Here is a 16,821-nt window from a genome sequence, read left to right on the forward strand (position 1 = left end):
AGCGTGCAACACTGCGCTCTGTAAGCGCAGGTCTCTGTGTGTGGCTGTGCCTGTTTGCAGAGACAGAAAGGGACAAAGAGCGAGAGAGATCGGGGATGGTGTGTGTGTGTGTGTGTGTGTATGTGGGGGTGAGCAGTTTAAGGATGGTGTGTGTCTGTCGGCCGAGGCAGATAGCAGGTGACAGATCAGGGGAGACTGAGTAGGCGATCTGCTCTCCCGCTGCCATCCTCCATGACGGGGCTTCTGAGCAGACCATCTCAACTCAGCTCCACTCTGCCCCGCTCCGCACACCTGGCCTCATAAGAGTGCTTCTACCAGAGAGAGAGGGAGAGATGTGTGTGTGTGTGTGTGTGTGTGTGTGTGTGTGTGTGTGTGTGAAAGAGAGAGAGGGAGGTGTATTTCTTTTCATGTTTATATGTCTTAAACTTAAATTTGAGTGTGTGTTTGTGCTTGTGTGTTAATATGTGTGTGATGTGTGGCTGGTTTCCTGCAGTGCTTGTGAAGGAATGATTACTGTGAAGAATCCAGTCCATCCATCATGAGAGTTTGAGCTCTCTCTCTCTCTGTGTGTGTGTGTGTGTGTGTGTGTGTGAATGTGTCTTGCAATGAGCCTGTTAGCTAAAAACAGTGAAGCGGTGGCTGCTGCAGTGTAGCAGTGGGTGGTCGAGCACAGAGCACACTCTTCTCTAAGGCAGCCTCTCCTCCCTTAGATTTTGTTTAGCCATGCTAACATGCTGTGTGTGTGTGTGTGTGTGTTTGTTTGTATGTGTGTTTGTGTATGTGTTTGTGTGTTTGTGTATGTGTTTGTGTGTTTGTGTGTGTATGTGTGTGTGTGTGTGTGTGTGGGCATGTATCGGTATGCTTGGGACAAAGCCACAACTATCCGCAGCTGGCTAAGTGGATCTGGACTGACGTCCTTCCTCCCCCAGCTGCGACGGGATCATTAAATGGGGTGCGGTTGAGCTCCTGACCCCAGCATACAGTATTCAGCAGGACTGTGGTAAATATAGGCTATTGCATAGCACTAAGCCATTCATCAATAAAACATCTATTCCAAAAGCATCAATATTTTAGTGATACCATATTTTAACTGGCTGGTAAGGATGCCAACTACCCCTACGTAATGTATGCCCAATCATTTGAGAGGGGAGCTGATTTGTGATTTGGGTGGTTTAGAACAGATTACTTTAAGACTACCCTTTAGATGCATAATCAAACTTTGCATTCATATCATATCATATTCATATTTGGATACTTTCTGTATGCATGTATGAATCCCAATACACTATGAGTTCGCATTGCTATTGGACTGTATGCCTTCATTGTGAGCTTTGTCGGACCAGTGGCAGTGGGTCAGCAGTGAAACTGTGAACGTGAAGCCAAACAAGAGGATGAGAATGGACAGCTGCTCAATCAATTATTTAGCTGCTACCAATTACATGGTGCCAGTGTTGATGTTAAAGGTGCTCTGATGAACACTAATTTTAGATATTTAGATATTGACTTGACTGTACTGTCCATAATTTTGCCAAAAGGTTGTTGAGATTGAACTCTGTTTCAGATCTGTGTCAATGACACTCCGTGTTGATTGGCTGGAGTAGTGTATGGCTCATGTATGAGACATTTTGTTTGTTTCCTGTTTACAGAGTCAGGACTGTTGACTTACATGTAAATGCATTTATCTTCCTGTAGTTCAGTTGGTGACGCAAAATGCTAGCAGAGGTCATGGGTTCAATGCCTCTGCATCATGGTTCAAACAATGATGTTTTACTAAGCGACCACCTAATGAAGAAAATGCTAATTTTGCACATGCCTTGAACTTGCATTGACTTCAGTTCAGGTGTTGACATGAATTGCTAACACACCAGTTCTAATGGCTGGTGTGTGACTCATGGCATGAGGGAGTGAGGGGAGGGGAGCCCCCGTCCCCATTAGCTCGCAATCAGGAGCGGCATCGCTGATGACTTACCTGCCGAGTCCCCGACTTGATGCTTGTTTGTTTGTTGTTTTTTTGGGGGGGCTGGCGCAGCCTGCCGTGCTTCGGGGCCCCGGGGGCTGATGCTGATGAGGCTGCCTGCTCACTTCCTGCCTCCATTAACCGCCGTGCCCGCCGACACAACACCGATTCCACCATTAGCGCAGCACGAGGTCGGCACGAGGGCAGGAAATATCTGCATACCCATGATGGCTCGCCGCACCCCCACCACACACACTAACACACACCTACATACACAAACAGGCAAACACACACACAAACACACACACAGACACAGCCACATTCCCGACCTGTGTGTGTTTGGTCAATCAGAGGAGGGCTGTTACAGGAACCCAGGCCATGCTGTTTGTGTAGGAACAAAAGATTGGGCGGGGGAGTGTTGGAGAAATATACATTGAATATGTTCAGCCTCAGACCCCAGTGGAAGCAGATATCACCCCCAGTAGCCGTTTCTATGGCAACTCTTCATTACAAGGCAGTTTGTGCCTGTTGATTATGTCTAGGATTAAAAAACAGTAGCAGAGGATGGAGAGACACACAGACAGAGAGACAGGGAGAGAGAGAGAGAGAGAGAGAGAGAGGAGACAGAGAAAAGAAATGAAGGTGTCCAAATGAGCGTTGGAGTGAGTCATGCTAAGAAGGAGAGAGAGTGAAGAACTGTGAGGAAGATGAAGAGAGAGAAAAAGAGAGAGTGACTTCTTCTCTATTTCTTTCTTTATTTACATTTGTTAGCGTAGCGCTGTGTTAAGTGTGGTTTTTAATGTTAAGTGTTAAGTGTTTAGTGTAGCGCTGTGTTAAGTGTGTTTTTTAGAGCAAGGCCTGCGGTGGCACGGGAGTCGGAGCAGAAGAGCTCTTTTGTTGTCCTAATGCCTGCTCTTGGCTGGGCGCGTTGAGAGGGGAAATTTGGGGTAATCGTCACAAGGAATCTAATCACCAAGCCCCCAGCACTCCCTCCCTCGCTCGCTCCTCTGGGATTTGGCTTCTAATTGGTCCTTTTTCCATTGTTAGCGGAGCACTTTCTTTTTTCCCTCCCCTCCTTCCTCTACTCTGCTCTCTCTCTCTCTCTCTCTGTCTTTCTCTCTCTCTCTCTCTCTCTCTCTCTCTCTCACTTTCCTGTTCTCTGTGGCGCTCTGCCAAGCCTTGGGCCCCCACGAGCCACACTAACCTGACCTGTCCCCAGCTCCGGACAGGAGTGTGTGTGTGTGTGTGTGTGTGTGTGTGTGAGAGAGAGAGAGAGAGAGAGAGAGAGAGAGAGAGAGAGAGAGAGAGAGAGGTTTAGGAGTGCGTGTGTGTGTGAGAGAGAGAGAAAGAGGAAGAGGTGTTTGTATCTGTGTGTGTTTGTGTGTGTGTGAGAGAGAGCGAGAGAGAGAAAGAGGAAGAGAGAGAGAGAGAGAGAGGTTTAGGAGTGTGTGTGTGTGCGTGTGTGTGTGTGTGTGTGTGTGTGTGAGACAGAGAGGTTCAGCTTAGGAGATTGCAGTAAATGAGACTCAGAGGCATCCTCCCGCAGTCCAAATGTGAAGTGACAATGGCTCCTCTCTGGTGGTGAGGAGAGGACGCGTTGGGGAATATTTCCATCTGTCGCCACAGCGGGGTGGTGTGAATGGGCGTGGACCTGTTTTGTATTTTGCACAAGAAAAGGCTGGAAAATGACCAGCTCTGAAAAATAGGCTTAGATCTCTCCAAAGGAGGAGAGCTAATGGAGCTATTGTTTTGTCAGCAAAGTTAATATTTGTTTCTTTTCAAAAGTGCTAATCTGCAGTTGTTATGCCTTTATGTGGCAGGTTTTGCAATGCCCTAACTCGTGTGTTCACATGGTTCTATTTACGTCCAACAAATGATGTCATCCGTCTCAAGAGACCGGCTTGTCAAAACACTTCTCACGAGAACCCCAGTTGACCCTCTGACCAGAAACCACGACTTTGCTCAATCTTTGATCGGTTGCGCTATAACTTTATCTTGAGAACATAGCCTCCTACGGAGACTGCAGCTCTCCGAAGCCTTCATTTGATTAGCACTGCTACGGGGACTTGACATTCGCTCCGGCGTTAGTTCCGCTTCAGCCAGAAGATCTCCATTTTACACAGACGGGGAAACGTGTTAAACTCTCAAATTGCTTAATGTGTATCAGGGGAGCATATTGCCGAGTGTCGTAAGATGTGGTCTCTTGGACCAGCTGCAATAGTAACCGTTTTGCAAAAGGCTCATTGTTATTTAGCCATAGTACAGGGCCTAAGCAGATATGAATTGGATCATTAAAATAAACTACCTTCCTTCTCATTATATATCCCAGTTTCATGAAATCATTTAATTATTTATATTCCAGTATTCCTAAAACAGATTTAAGATTAATCCAAACACAGGAACTTAATGAGAAATCTGCATTACAATGTAATATAATGGCGTGAGCCTCAAGATTTTACTCTGCTGTCATTATTAAAAAAAAAAACAGGTTATTAATGCTTTCTTGAAAGGCACTCTGGTTACAGTTACATTGATCCTTTCACTGTGCCTGTAACCATGAGAAATGATTCTTTTTCTCCACAACCCTCTTCCGACAGTCTGTTCATCTCATCTGTCTATGGCCATCATAAACTCTGAGGCTGTGACTGGACAGCCCTGTGGATCTGAGTCTGTGATGTCTGGCAGGGTAATTGAATTTGTTTCATGAGGGCCATTAAATAGGCCATTGCTACAGGCTACCATGATGGCGAAACGCACGCCGCTACTGACCATGTCCAATCAAGAGATGGGGGGAACTTTATTTGATTTCACAACCGTTTCAATTCGTTCCCATTCGGTTTCTTTTTCTGATTTCTTTTATTTTTTATCACCAGTTTTATTGTCACTGCAAATGTCCTTTGAAATGGGAGCATTCTCTTGAGAGTTCCCCTAATAAGCATATTTATTATTCCGTTCACTCCATCTGCAACATTTGGTTTTCATGCTAAATCAACTTGTTATATGTTTTTTAGAACATTCTGCTGGAGGTGTTCCAAATGTGTGCATTGCAAAGCAGTCTGTAACTTTATAACTCTCATCTGGGTCTGTTAGTGAACAACTATCCATTATCATAATTATTCATAGCTCCACACTAAGGATATTATAGTTTCCCATTTTCACATTTGTTTCCTGTATAGTTTCATTAGATTCAGTTTCATATTCATATTATTTTAGTTCTAGGAAATGTCTTCATCTTCGTTTTAGTTTATGATAACTACCCCGCACACCATCCCTATTCTTGGCACATCTTGCTGTAATGTCTTTAGCGATAGCAGCAGTGCCCTCTTCAGTCGTGTTCCACTCTCTGACCAGTCCCATTACATTATCACTGTGTGTTCCACTCTCTGACCAGTCCCATTACATTATCACTGTGTGTTCCACACTCTGACCAGTCCCATAACATTATCACTGTGTGTTCCCGAACACCCTCTTGATTCATCTTTACTTTCTATTCTCGCTGCTTTTCATCTGGGCTGTGTAGCGCGCAGTGCTCACTGTCCTTAAATAGGCCTGTTTTTGAGAGCATAATGAAATCTGCTCGCCGGAGATAAGTAGATTGCCTGGCCTCAGAGATTTCAATGGCTTCCAAAAAAAGTCTCTCCTCCAAAAAAAGTCTCTCCCCTCCTCTCCCTACCCTGTTTGTGACCCTGGTGTTTTGGCAGGCGAACGACAGCAATCTCGTCATGGACAACAGGGGATGGGACGGGATTAGGGAGGGATACACCTGTGTGTGTGTGTGTGTGTGTGTGTGTGTGTGTGTGTGTGTGTGTGTGTGTGTGTGTCTGTCTGTCTGCATGTCTATAGTCTATATGTGGAGGCTGGCTCGTGTGATTAATCCAGAGGCTTCCATCAATATCAGGAAATTGGATTCGGTTGAAAGTAGCAATCATCTGTAGGGCTGGGATAAACGATTATTTTTTAAACAATTAATCTAGCGATTATTTTTTCGATGCATCGATTAATCTAACGATTGATTTTTTCAGTCCGATTCGATTTCGATTCGATTATCGATTATCTCCCCATTAATTCACTAATAGCAATTTATACATGTTTATTTACATATCTGAATGAAAAAACATGAATTCTTTAACATTGCAATATACGTTTATTACTTTTAAGATGACAAAATAAAAGACTATACAAGTGCAAAGTAATGCATTCTTAGTCAGAGGTAGCATTCAATAAAGTTCAGTAGTGTATGTCTAATTGAGTGCCTGTCATTTTAAGACGTTCGTGTGGGAATCCTTGCAATTAACATTAACACAGTTAAAAGGCTGCTGATGTGTGGATGCAATTCATAAGTAGTTAGGGACTGTACGATATTTGCCGGGGGGGGAGGGCCGGTCGTCAGGGGGGGAGAGCCTAAGAGAATTTTTTAAGCCTCAGGCTTAAAGCCTAGGATATTTTTTTTGGCCTGGGGGTAGGGCCGAGGAAAATTATTTTTTCCTGATCCATAATATTTTTTTTCCCTGATCAATGATCCGTTTTCGATATTTTAAAAGGTTTGTAGGCCTTGATGATTTACGTCTCTTTGACAGAGTGGGTGAGTCCAAAAAGTCGCAACCCTACCTGAATCTCCCACAACCCCCCTCGTAAGCTTGCAGGTCACCCGCGGTTATGAGTCATAAACAAAATATTTTAATGATATTCGGGTCATTTGTGGGCGGGTCAGTTAAAATTAATTAAATATATATTTTCTACAAATAGGCCTACTTAAAATATCACGAGAAGGCTAGCATCAATACAGTAAAGCATCAATACAGTAAAGTCAACAGTAAAAAAGCTGAAGACGCGAGTTAAAATATTAGACACCCCTTCAGGAAAAATGATATGGGCTATGGGAAATATTGGGAAAAGTTCTTAAAGAAGATGACAGTAGTACAAGTTATGGTCTATGTAGGCCCACTTCTTGCGAAGCCATTTAAAAGTATGACAGCCGAAACGGGCAGCCTGCAGGAATACATGTTATGGCACAGACTACCATATCTACCGGTATGTATAGGTTTGCGCATGCATAAAAGTTACCTTAGTTCGTTGTGTTTGTGACTTTAAACAGTGGATGTGCTTTAGTAAAGCTTTGTGCTTCATTCAGCATTTTAAACCAGTTCTTACGCCAGTGTTTTTCAACCTTTTTTGTGCTACGGCACACTTTTGACACTTAAAATGTCCCACGGCACACTAACATCCTGTGTGAAGAAAAAATAAACATACCATAGCCTAAAATTTCAAATAATACACAGATATGGCCTTATTATGGCTTCTATGCAAGACCTGCTCAATAAAACAAGCGCCTTCTGTTTCATTTGTAGGTGACTATATCTAATTTAATTGTTGTTATGAACTGGATATGTGATGATTCTGTGAATACTGGATATGGGGCCCCCGTTGTACAATGCCTGCATACCACAAATAGTGCAATCATACAATCAATGAGAGCATGTGGTTATAAATTCTTTGATGCAACAGTTGCTTTTCCGGACCAGTGAGTGACATTTGGGTAATTTTCTGCGGCACACCTGATGATCTCTCACGGCACACTAGTGTGCCCCGGCACAGTGGTTGAAAAACACTGTCTTACGCTAACGTTTTGACCAGCAATGTATCTCTCTTCCTTACCATTTCTGTTTTCGAAAGAAAGATGTATGTCCATGGCCAAATCTTATCCTAGTGTTCTAATCCTTGGTGGTTGCGTGCGTGCTTGCGCTCTTATTCTCATTCTCTCTCCTGCGCAAACATTATGTCCTGCATGCCTACTGCGTGTAGTTCTACTGCATAAAGTTTCGCAAATAAATTAGTTTGTTTTACAGAAATGGACTACTGTCACACTGCATGCAGGCTATAACCAAAAGCACACATTTTGTAAATAAGCGGGTCGGATCGCGGGTCGGGTATAATTTTGTCCTAATTAATATTTGCGGTCCGAGTTGCAGTCGGGTTGATTAAAATATCGGGCGACCGCGGGCCGCTTGTGACCAAACCCGCGCAACACTGGTGTGTAGCCTACCCATGTGTGTGTATGTGTGCTTATGACATTTGCTGGCCGTTTTAACCTTGTAAACGTCATTTTTCGACAGTTTTATTTGATTCACGTAGGGAGGAGGGGAATTTTTTTGAGCTGGGGGGAGGCCCCTGGAAAAAAAAAAAATGACCAGGGGGCAGGGCCAGGCAGAACATTTTTAACCCGATCGTCTGGCGACCGGCCCTCTCCCCCCCGCTAAATATCGTACAGTCCCTTAGTTCAAATAACGGTTCGTACTTCTCCTTTGGACAAGCACTTTTGAGTCTTGGAAAACACTTTTCCATTTACATCGGGATTTTGCAAACATTCAGAGTCAATAAAATGAGCCCTGCATGAATAACGAATACAAGCAGCTGCAAGTAAGCATGCTAAACTTGACATACAAACAGTATTCTAACGTTAGCTTTGAGATACTGCTTGATTGCATACTGTAACTTAACTTAGTTTAGTCTCCTCAATGTACTATGTTGTGATAAGACCTTAGCAGAGTTTACTTTAACTTTAATGCAGCAGTTTTGAACAAATTTGCGCAGCATGGTCACGATGCTAAGCGGATTTAATAGCAATTTAGCCCACTGTGTTCTACTGTATGCAATGCTTCTATGTGGCAACAACAATCCTTCAACAATCATGAATATTTTGTTAAAGGGACACCAGGCAACATTTTCGTGTTAATTAATCATCTTCGTAAGTTGGTATATAGTTAAATGACTCATTACAGGGCGAATGAAGACTCTCTCGCCCGACCCTACTGCCTGTAAGAAGAATATCCCACTTGCAAGTTTGGTGTATCCTACCCGCCGACCAAAGCAGGATCAGTTTACATCCTGCATGCAGCACAGAGGCAGGCTAACGAAACTCTAGCCTGCCTGGTGTCCCTTTAAATGCACATGCAGAGGAGGAGCAGCGGGCTCGTTACGAGAGAGAGCGGGCGGGGCGAGGAAAGGCTGTGTGAGTAAAAAGTGCAGCTCAATGAAATTATTTTATCTTATCTTTCATTTAAATAGTAGGCCTACAGTAGAACATCAACGTGTGGTGGCCAGCGTATGGAAAACACTGAAGGTGTAAGATTAAAAATATTTAGCAGCACACGTTATGCTTGACGAATCGACACTCATATTTTGCGTCGAAGTATTTTTTGTGTCGATGTCATCGATTATGTCGACGCGTTGTCCCAGCCCTAATCATCTGTCATTTCTACCTGGGTGTGGAAGTTGGATTGACTCTGCACAGTCTTTAGGATTCAGCACAAGTCCAGCCGGTGTGACTCTAAAGGGAGGCTGGGGCCTCGTGTATGACAGCAGCAATAATATCAGTGCTCTCCCAATGGCTCGCCAGGCGCTAGCGTAATGTTTTGGAACAGCCTGGAGGAGAAACCGGCGACACGCTCGCCTCCCACATGACATGCATGTCAACGAGGAGAGAGAGCAGGTGTGCTGTGATCCAGGGACTTCAGGATGCTGCCTCTGGAAAAATAAACCTCAGTGTGAGAAACATGGACCCAAAAGCACTCTACCAGGTGTGCTATGCAAATTCCTTGTTTCCACCAACGTTAGTGGTCTACAAATTGAATTTCGAGCTTGCTGACTGACTTCGGTGAATGTGATCAGAGTGATCTGAGTTGTAACTGGACTGATCCCATTCTGTAGCCGTGTGGCTAACTATGCCCTGGTGGTGCTGGTGCGAGCTCAGCGTTTCCTGTGCCTCTGTGTCCTGTGGTGATGGGGAGGCGGTCGCCATGCCAGCGAACGCGCCACAGGGAGGGGCAGAGTGTGAACGGGACAGATCGTCTGTGTTGTGGTTGGGCGTCTTCCACTCTCCTCCCCCGGCATTCTCACCTCAGTGTGTGAGATCTCTAATTCACCTCAAACCACCGCAGCACCATCCACAAAGATTCCTCAGGCATCTCTATTCCATTTTCTTATGATTTGTTTGATTTTTTTTTTCCTTTTGCTTGATCTTATTTGTGTCACCTGAGAGGCTCGGTGTAAATTGATGGGATCTCACGTCGAGATGAGGGTTGATCCTGACTGAGCCGGGCTGGGCTGGCTGGGCTCAGGGGCAACCGTTGGCAATCCTCAGCATGCGGTCGTGTCCACTGCCAACGGACTGTGGCTGAGGATTATGGTCCTGAGGTTGACCCTGCGTTTATTCCCACTCTCTCGCTCCCCAACCCTTATCACAGCCCCTTCCCCACCCACCGGGGCCTGGATCTCACCTAGGGCTTTTGGAAAGACTCCATGGCCACACAGAGGCCGAGCAGAGGACGAGCTTCCTGTTGAGGTGTTTCACCTCTGTCCCTATCCCCGCAGCATTGCTGCTCACAACGGCAAGGCTATGCGGGAATATACAAGCCAACTGTCTGAGTTTGCTGACAACGGGACAGGGATGACCACCAGGTTGCAGTGAATTGGACAGAAGGGACTGTGATGATGAAGCTGATTGGAGATGAAACCCATGGAGTGTCCATTTGGTTTTGGATGTTGGAACTGTGAAAATGGCTTTGGCAAGAGGTTGTGAGAATGCAAGAAGGGAGGAACCTGCCATGAGCAGTGTGGTTTTAAAGACTACAGGCTCAGACACTTTAGGAGTAATTATGGCCCTCTGTAAATCTTGTGTGATGCTTGTGTTTAACACTGATCTGGCTTAGATGGCTCCCAAGCTCCAAGGTGCGGAATGTCTTGCTGGAATACTTGTCTGAGTTCCAGAACATTCTGGGGGTCAACACCTCACCTAATGTTATTTGTCTGAAGTTTAGCTTTGCTGTGTTTTTGATCTAATAAATAAGAGTGTAGCGACGAAATAGGAATGTGTTGCAGAGGGACGTTTAATCATTCACCTCGCCTACGACATTTTTCACAGAAGCGTAACTCCAAAAACCCCACAAAAACATTCGCCTTGAGTATGCAGGGGAGCTCAGCCAAGCCGACCTCGCCACAGATGCTGAAAAATGTTTTCACATTTCCATGCGAGAACAGCGTGTTCCTCTGTGGAATCTGCTACTCCTCAACCACACACACACACACACACACACACACACACACACACACATACACACTCACAGATGGCTCTACCTTTGTGCCGAGCGCCATCCATAAATGTGATGCATTGATTTCCAGGATTGCATGCAAATGATGGCACTGGGTGAGAAGAGCCAAAAGGCCCCTAACTAGCAGCCCACCTGCAAGGCCATGTCCTAGTGTGCCTGTGCTGCTCGTGGGAGGAGGCAAGTGTCTGTCCTTTGCTCCTCTCTGGCTGTTCATCAATTTCACTAGCCTCCTGCCGGTGTGTGTGTGTGTGTGGGGGTGGGGGGGACAGAGAGACTGATGAGAGTACATGTATCAGGGCAAGTGTGTGACTGTATGTCTGAAAATGGGTATGAGAGAAAGAGAGAGAGAAGGAGAGGGAGAGAGGAAGTGAGTGAATGAGAGATGATAGGGTGTAGATGCATGGTTTGTATTTGTGTCTGTTTGTGTGTGTGAGTGTGTCACTAACACCTGCCACTGAAGCACACACTGTGGGGATGGGAGGAAAAGGCCCCCCCCCCACACACACACACTCGACTAAATGGATAGTTTTTTCTGGCAGGCTTGTTGCCGGCTGCCACCCCGTCCCCCCCCGTCCCTTATGAAGGAGCACTCAGGGCAGGGGCCAGCCTCTTCACACTCAGTGAGCCTCCCACTCTTGCAGCTGTGCCATCTTCACATCACAAGACACAGACACAGCAGCAGCCAGTGGTCGTCAGTGTGCACAAGGCACAGACACAGCCTCAGCCAGTGGTCATCAGTGTGCACAAGAGACAGACACAGCAGCAGCCAGTGGTCGTCAGTGTGCACAAGGCACAGACACAGCAGCAGCCAGTGGTCGTCAGTGTGCACAAGAGACAGACACAGCCTCAGCCAGTGGTCGTCAGTGTGCACAAGGCACAGACACAGCAGCAGCCAGTGGTCGTCAGTGTGCACAAGGCACAGACACAGCCTCAGCCAGTGGTCGTCAGTGTGCACAAGGCACAGACACAGCAGCAGCCAGTGGTCGTCAGTGTGCACAAGGCACAGACACAGCAGCAGCCAGTGGTCGTCAGTGTGCACAAGAGACCTTTCCTTTTTTTGGTCCTCCCTTCCATCTCCGTGGACGCAGCGTCTGCTGCTGCTGCTGCGGCGGCTGTTGAAGAGTGGGAAAGGGAGGAGGTGGAAGAGGAGGTGGAGGAGTGGAGTGGTGGGGGAAAGTGAGAAGTGGTGGCACTCCCCTCATCTTCATTCCCACCTTCTGCTCCTCTGTGACAAGCAGCTGCTTCATTAACACTGATGTACGGTACGCCCCGTCGAGGAGGACTAGGGGGAGGAGGAGGAAGAGGCTAAACACAGAGTTTAGCACCCCCGCCACCTCACTATTCCAGGGAAGGAGAGAATGGCCTGGCTTGTGGGACACACATACACACACACACATACATACACACACACATACACACACACACACACACACACATTTATAAGCCAACTACTCATGCCAACACATCTACCCTTTCCGTCACCCTCACTCGCATGTGAAAAATACAAACACATCTGAGCTATTCTGCCAACTCCTAGACAGCTATTAAAGTCCAGAGAGGAAGGACGGCTGTAGAGGGCCAACTGGACGAAAAACAAAAACACACACGCACAGTCACTTCATCAGAATACAGCATGCATAAACAAACACACACACACGCACACACACGCACACACACACACACACACACACACACACACGCGCGCGCACAGTCACTTCATCAGAATACAGCTACTCTTGAACACTCCTTCAGCCACTCTCACAGTAACGCAAGCACACACACAAAAGTGACGCATGCATAAACAAACCTGCCACGCGCCACACACACACACACACACACACACACACACACACACACACACACACGCGCACACAGTCACTTCATCAGAATACAGCTACTCTTGAACACTCCTTCAGCCACTCTCACAGTAACACAAGCACACACACAAAAGTGACGCATGCATAAACAAACACACGCACGCGCACACACACACACACACACACACACACACACACACACACACACAAGCCCACAGCAAGCCTTCTGACCCCTAGTCACGCATAGCAGCACTGCAGAACAGGGTCCTGTGCCCCAGCCTGCTCCCACCCCTGGACTCTGTGTGCAGCTCCTGCTGTGAACCAGGCAGAGACTGCAGTGGAGGGGCAGGTAGATCGCCTCATGGCAGCCGGTCACACACAAGAGCCTTGGAAAGGTGTGTTGGTCAGTACTGAGGCTGGATGGGATACTTATGGCATTAAAATGATACTGGTAGTTCTAATCCGTGTACTGGGTTCTGATCATGTAATGCCTTTCCATATTAGTGGGGAAGTTGATCGGTTCTAGACTGGAAGTTGACCGGTTCTAGACTGGAAGTGGACTGGTTTGAATGAGACAAAGTGCTTTTCGCAAAGTCAGATACAAACTCTTAAGCTTTACATGAGGCAAGTTGCCATTTCTGTTCAAACGAGCGCAGGACAGAAATTTGAGGTGAGGTGTGGGTGTGTATCATAAACAGACATCCTCAGCCATGCCGTAGCGCAAAACACTGATGCTTCAGTTCAGGGTGAGCATGCTGGGTGAGTTAACATTAAATCGATATTGAGCCTTGACTTATGGCATTTATGCATGTTATGAATTGATAAATGAGTTAGGCCTGGTAGCTAGAAGTCTACAGAGCAATGCCTTAGAACTCGAGTAAGTTGCCGGCTTGGTTGTACTCTCCTGACACGTAGCAATATTGTATGCACAAGAACAGGGCCATCATTGTTCCATACCTTATCACCTCTCAGTGGCGTAAGAGCCAGCAGAAGGGACAAAAGGCAATTATGGGATGCAGTATGTGGCAGTAACATGAATCATTTTACAGCTGTAAGGCTACATACACTGTTGGACAGCAGTGTTATTGTAGTGTGTAAGGATGGAGAGGGACCACCCTGCAGTTACACACACACACACACACACACACACACACACTGTCTGCTGAGAAAGCACCATGCATCAGATTTTAATTGCTGTGGGTTGGTCTGGCCCTAAAAGGCCACATCACCAGGCTGGCGGGTTGACTTGTTTATCTTGCTGACAGGGGCTCCACCTCACGCCCCTCCTGCATATGCTCCGTCTCATGGGGCTGCTGATTGGTCACCGGGAGCAGGGCCACAGCACAGAGGCTCTGGGCTCTGCATGGCATTGATTTTCTCTCACTCTTATCAGGATGCAGGCTCAGGACACAATCATTTACTAGTGTCAGCAGTCGTTAGTCTGTGCCTCTGTCACACACACACACACACACACACACAAACACACACGCACTTTTACCATACATTTACATATGGGCGTGTTACACATACATTATATGGACTTGTCATGTACACTACCCTGTGTATTTCTCTCATCAGGACAGACCCAGACGAAGAGGAAGAGAGCAGTCATGAGTCAGACAAGTCATGAAAACACTCGAGCCTCTAACACTAGAGACAGAGTGTGCTGTACAAAATGTTTATGACCAACGTTTGAAGTGCTGTTATTGATGCATTTGTAATGTTTATGACCACGGTGTCCAGAATCCTTGTGAGGGCCTTCAGTCTTGTGTCGGAAGTGGCTCCTGTGCTGCCTCGGCTCGTCCTTATTCCTTCCTTTTCTCTCCGTCAGAGTTACCCGTGCTGTTAAGAAAACCACGGCTCAAAAACCAAACATGCCCTCCACATTTGAATCTCGGCCAAGATTTTTTTAAAAAGGTCATCGTGTTCCCACACGAAAAAAAGGCCAGTCTTGTGGTGTTATGGTCAGTAATGACTTACGGTGTGCATGGAGGTCTATCAACAGCAATGTTATTAAGAGGCAGGGGACTGACGTCCCAGAGGTGCTGATGCTAGCCAGCGCCACAGTCGTGAATCATGACTGCACTGTTCCAAACATCTATTATTTATGGAGTGAGAACATCTTACCTCACCACTGGGTTTTTTTTACTCTTGTCATCCATTTAACAATTTAAAGTTGTCTGCTTCTTCTCTATCCATGCAGACGGGGAAGGCAAGAGTCCTGTGTTCTGACACCCAGAGTCACAAAAGCCAGACGGTGCTAAGATGTGTGACTTTGAACATGCAGTGTGCAACTGTCGAAAACATTTGTTCAGACAGACACACATAATTACTCACACTATCTCTCTCTTTCGCTTGCACAACCCACACTGTGTAGAGCTCAAACTAGATATAGACACCCCCCCCCTGACACACACACAAACACACACACACACACACACACACACACACACACACACACACACACACACACACACACACACACAGTGGTTTTTATTTAGTTATCTGGCCCTTTTGCTTTTTCACACAGTAAGAGAGCCCATCCCCACACAGTGTAATAAGAAGAGGGGTTGAGCCTGTAGCTCCCGTCCTGCTCTCCTCTGCTGGACCCGAGTAATTACAGCGGCACAGACACAGACCCATCATAGCTGGAGTCGGAGGCAGCGGCGGAGGGAGGAGAGGGGGATGATGAAGCTGCAGTGGAGAGGAGAGGAGAGGAGAGGAGAGGGGGATGAGAGGAGAGGGGGCCAGGGACATGGGATGGGGAGCTCCCAGGGATGTGTGAACAAGGGAGGGGAGAGGAGATGATGGAAAAATTGTATTGTAAAAGCACCCTGCAGTCCCTCCGTGTTTTGAGCCACCACAGGGTTTTTTGTCTTTATCACAGCTTCTGTCGTAGGTCTACAAAGTCCCTTTCTTCGTTCTCTCTCTTTTTCATGTGTTGTTTTCTTTCTTTTGAGCTCTTTCTCAAAGTGTGTCCGTCTGTCTTTCTCTACTACTTTCTTCAACATTGTATTGTATCTGATGCTCTCTTTTTCTCTCTCTTTCTTTTTCTCTCGCTCTCTATCATCATTATCAGTTCCATCTTCACTCCACTGGTCATGACATTTCCTGAGTTGGCGGACTTGATATGTGCGGACTTTGTTCACATATCTGAAAGCAAATAACCGTTGTAATTGTTTTCATTAATGCTTTTTTGTGTGTCTTTGATCTGTCAATATGCTCTGTTATAGATATGTGAGCGTACGTGTCTATATTTTCGTATATGTGTATGTATGTACTGTGCGCATGCATATATGTGTCTCTGTATGTATATATGTGGATATGAAGATGTATGCTTGTTGTATATATGTGTATATGTATGTATTTTTAGGGAATGGGAGCTGGTGGGGGAAGGGGGCTGTATGTGAGTGAATGTGTATGTTGTATTGTACTGTACTGTAGTATCTTGTCCTTGTACCTTTGTCTTTGTCCAGTCCTATCGAGGACCCTCTCGAAAATGAGATGCCACATCTCAAGAGGCATTCCTCTTTAAATAAATAATAATAGTACCACCGTACTATTGTTGTGAAAAGGCCATGGTAACTCGGAGAGAGAGAGAGAGTGAAATTGATTGTCTCTCTATCATTTGACATTGTGGTCACTGCATAACTCACTCCTGAACAGACACGACTGCTTTGAGCTCACATAGTATAAGTATAAAGTATAAGTATACTCTTTTGATCCCGTGAGGGAAATTTGGTCTCTGCTTTTATCCCAATCCGTGAATTAGTGAAACACACTCAGCACACAGTGAACACACAGTGAGGTGAAGCACACACTAATCCCGGCGCAGTGAGCTGCCTGCAACAACAGCGGGGCTTGGGGAGCATTGAGGGGTTAGGTGCCCTGCTCAAGGGCACTTCAGCCGTGCCTACTGGTCGGGGTTCGAACCGGCACG

At 46.2% G+C, this 16,821-nt stretch overlaps 1 protein-coding gene across 5 annotated transcripts in view; it reads left to right on the top strand.

The window, feature by feature from the left end:
• acot7 (acyl-CoA thioesterase 7) overlaps window positions 1-16,821 on the top strand; it is a 76,766-nt gene that overhangs the window by 36,140 nt on the left and 23,805 nt on the right. The window lies entirely within an intron of this gene.

This window comes from Alosa alosa, chromosome 4, assembly GCF_017589495.1.
Source record: "Alosa alosa isolate M-15738 ecotype Scorff River chromosome 4, AALO_Geno_1.1, whole genome shotgun sequence".
NCBI lineage: Eukaryota > Metazoa > Chordata > Actinopteri > Clupeiformes > Clupeidae > Alosa > Alosa alosa.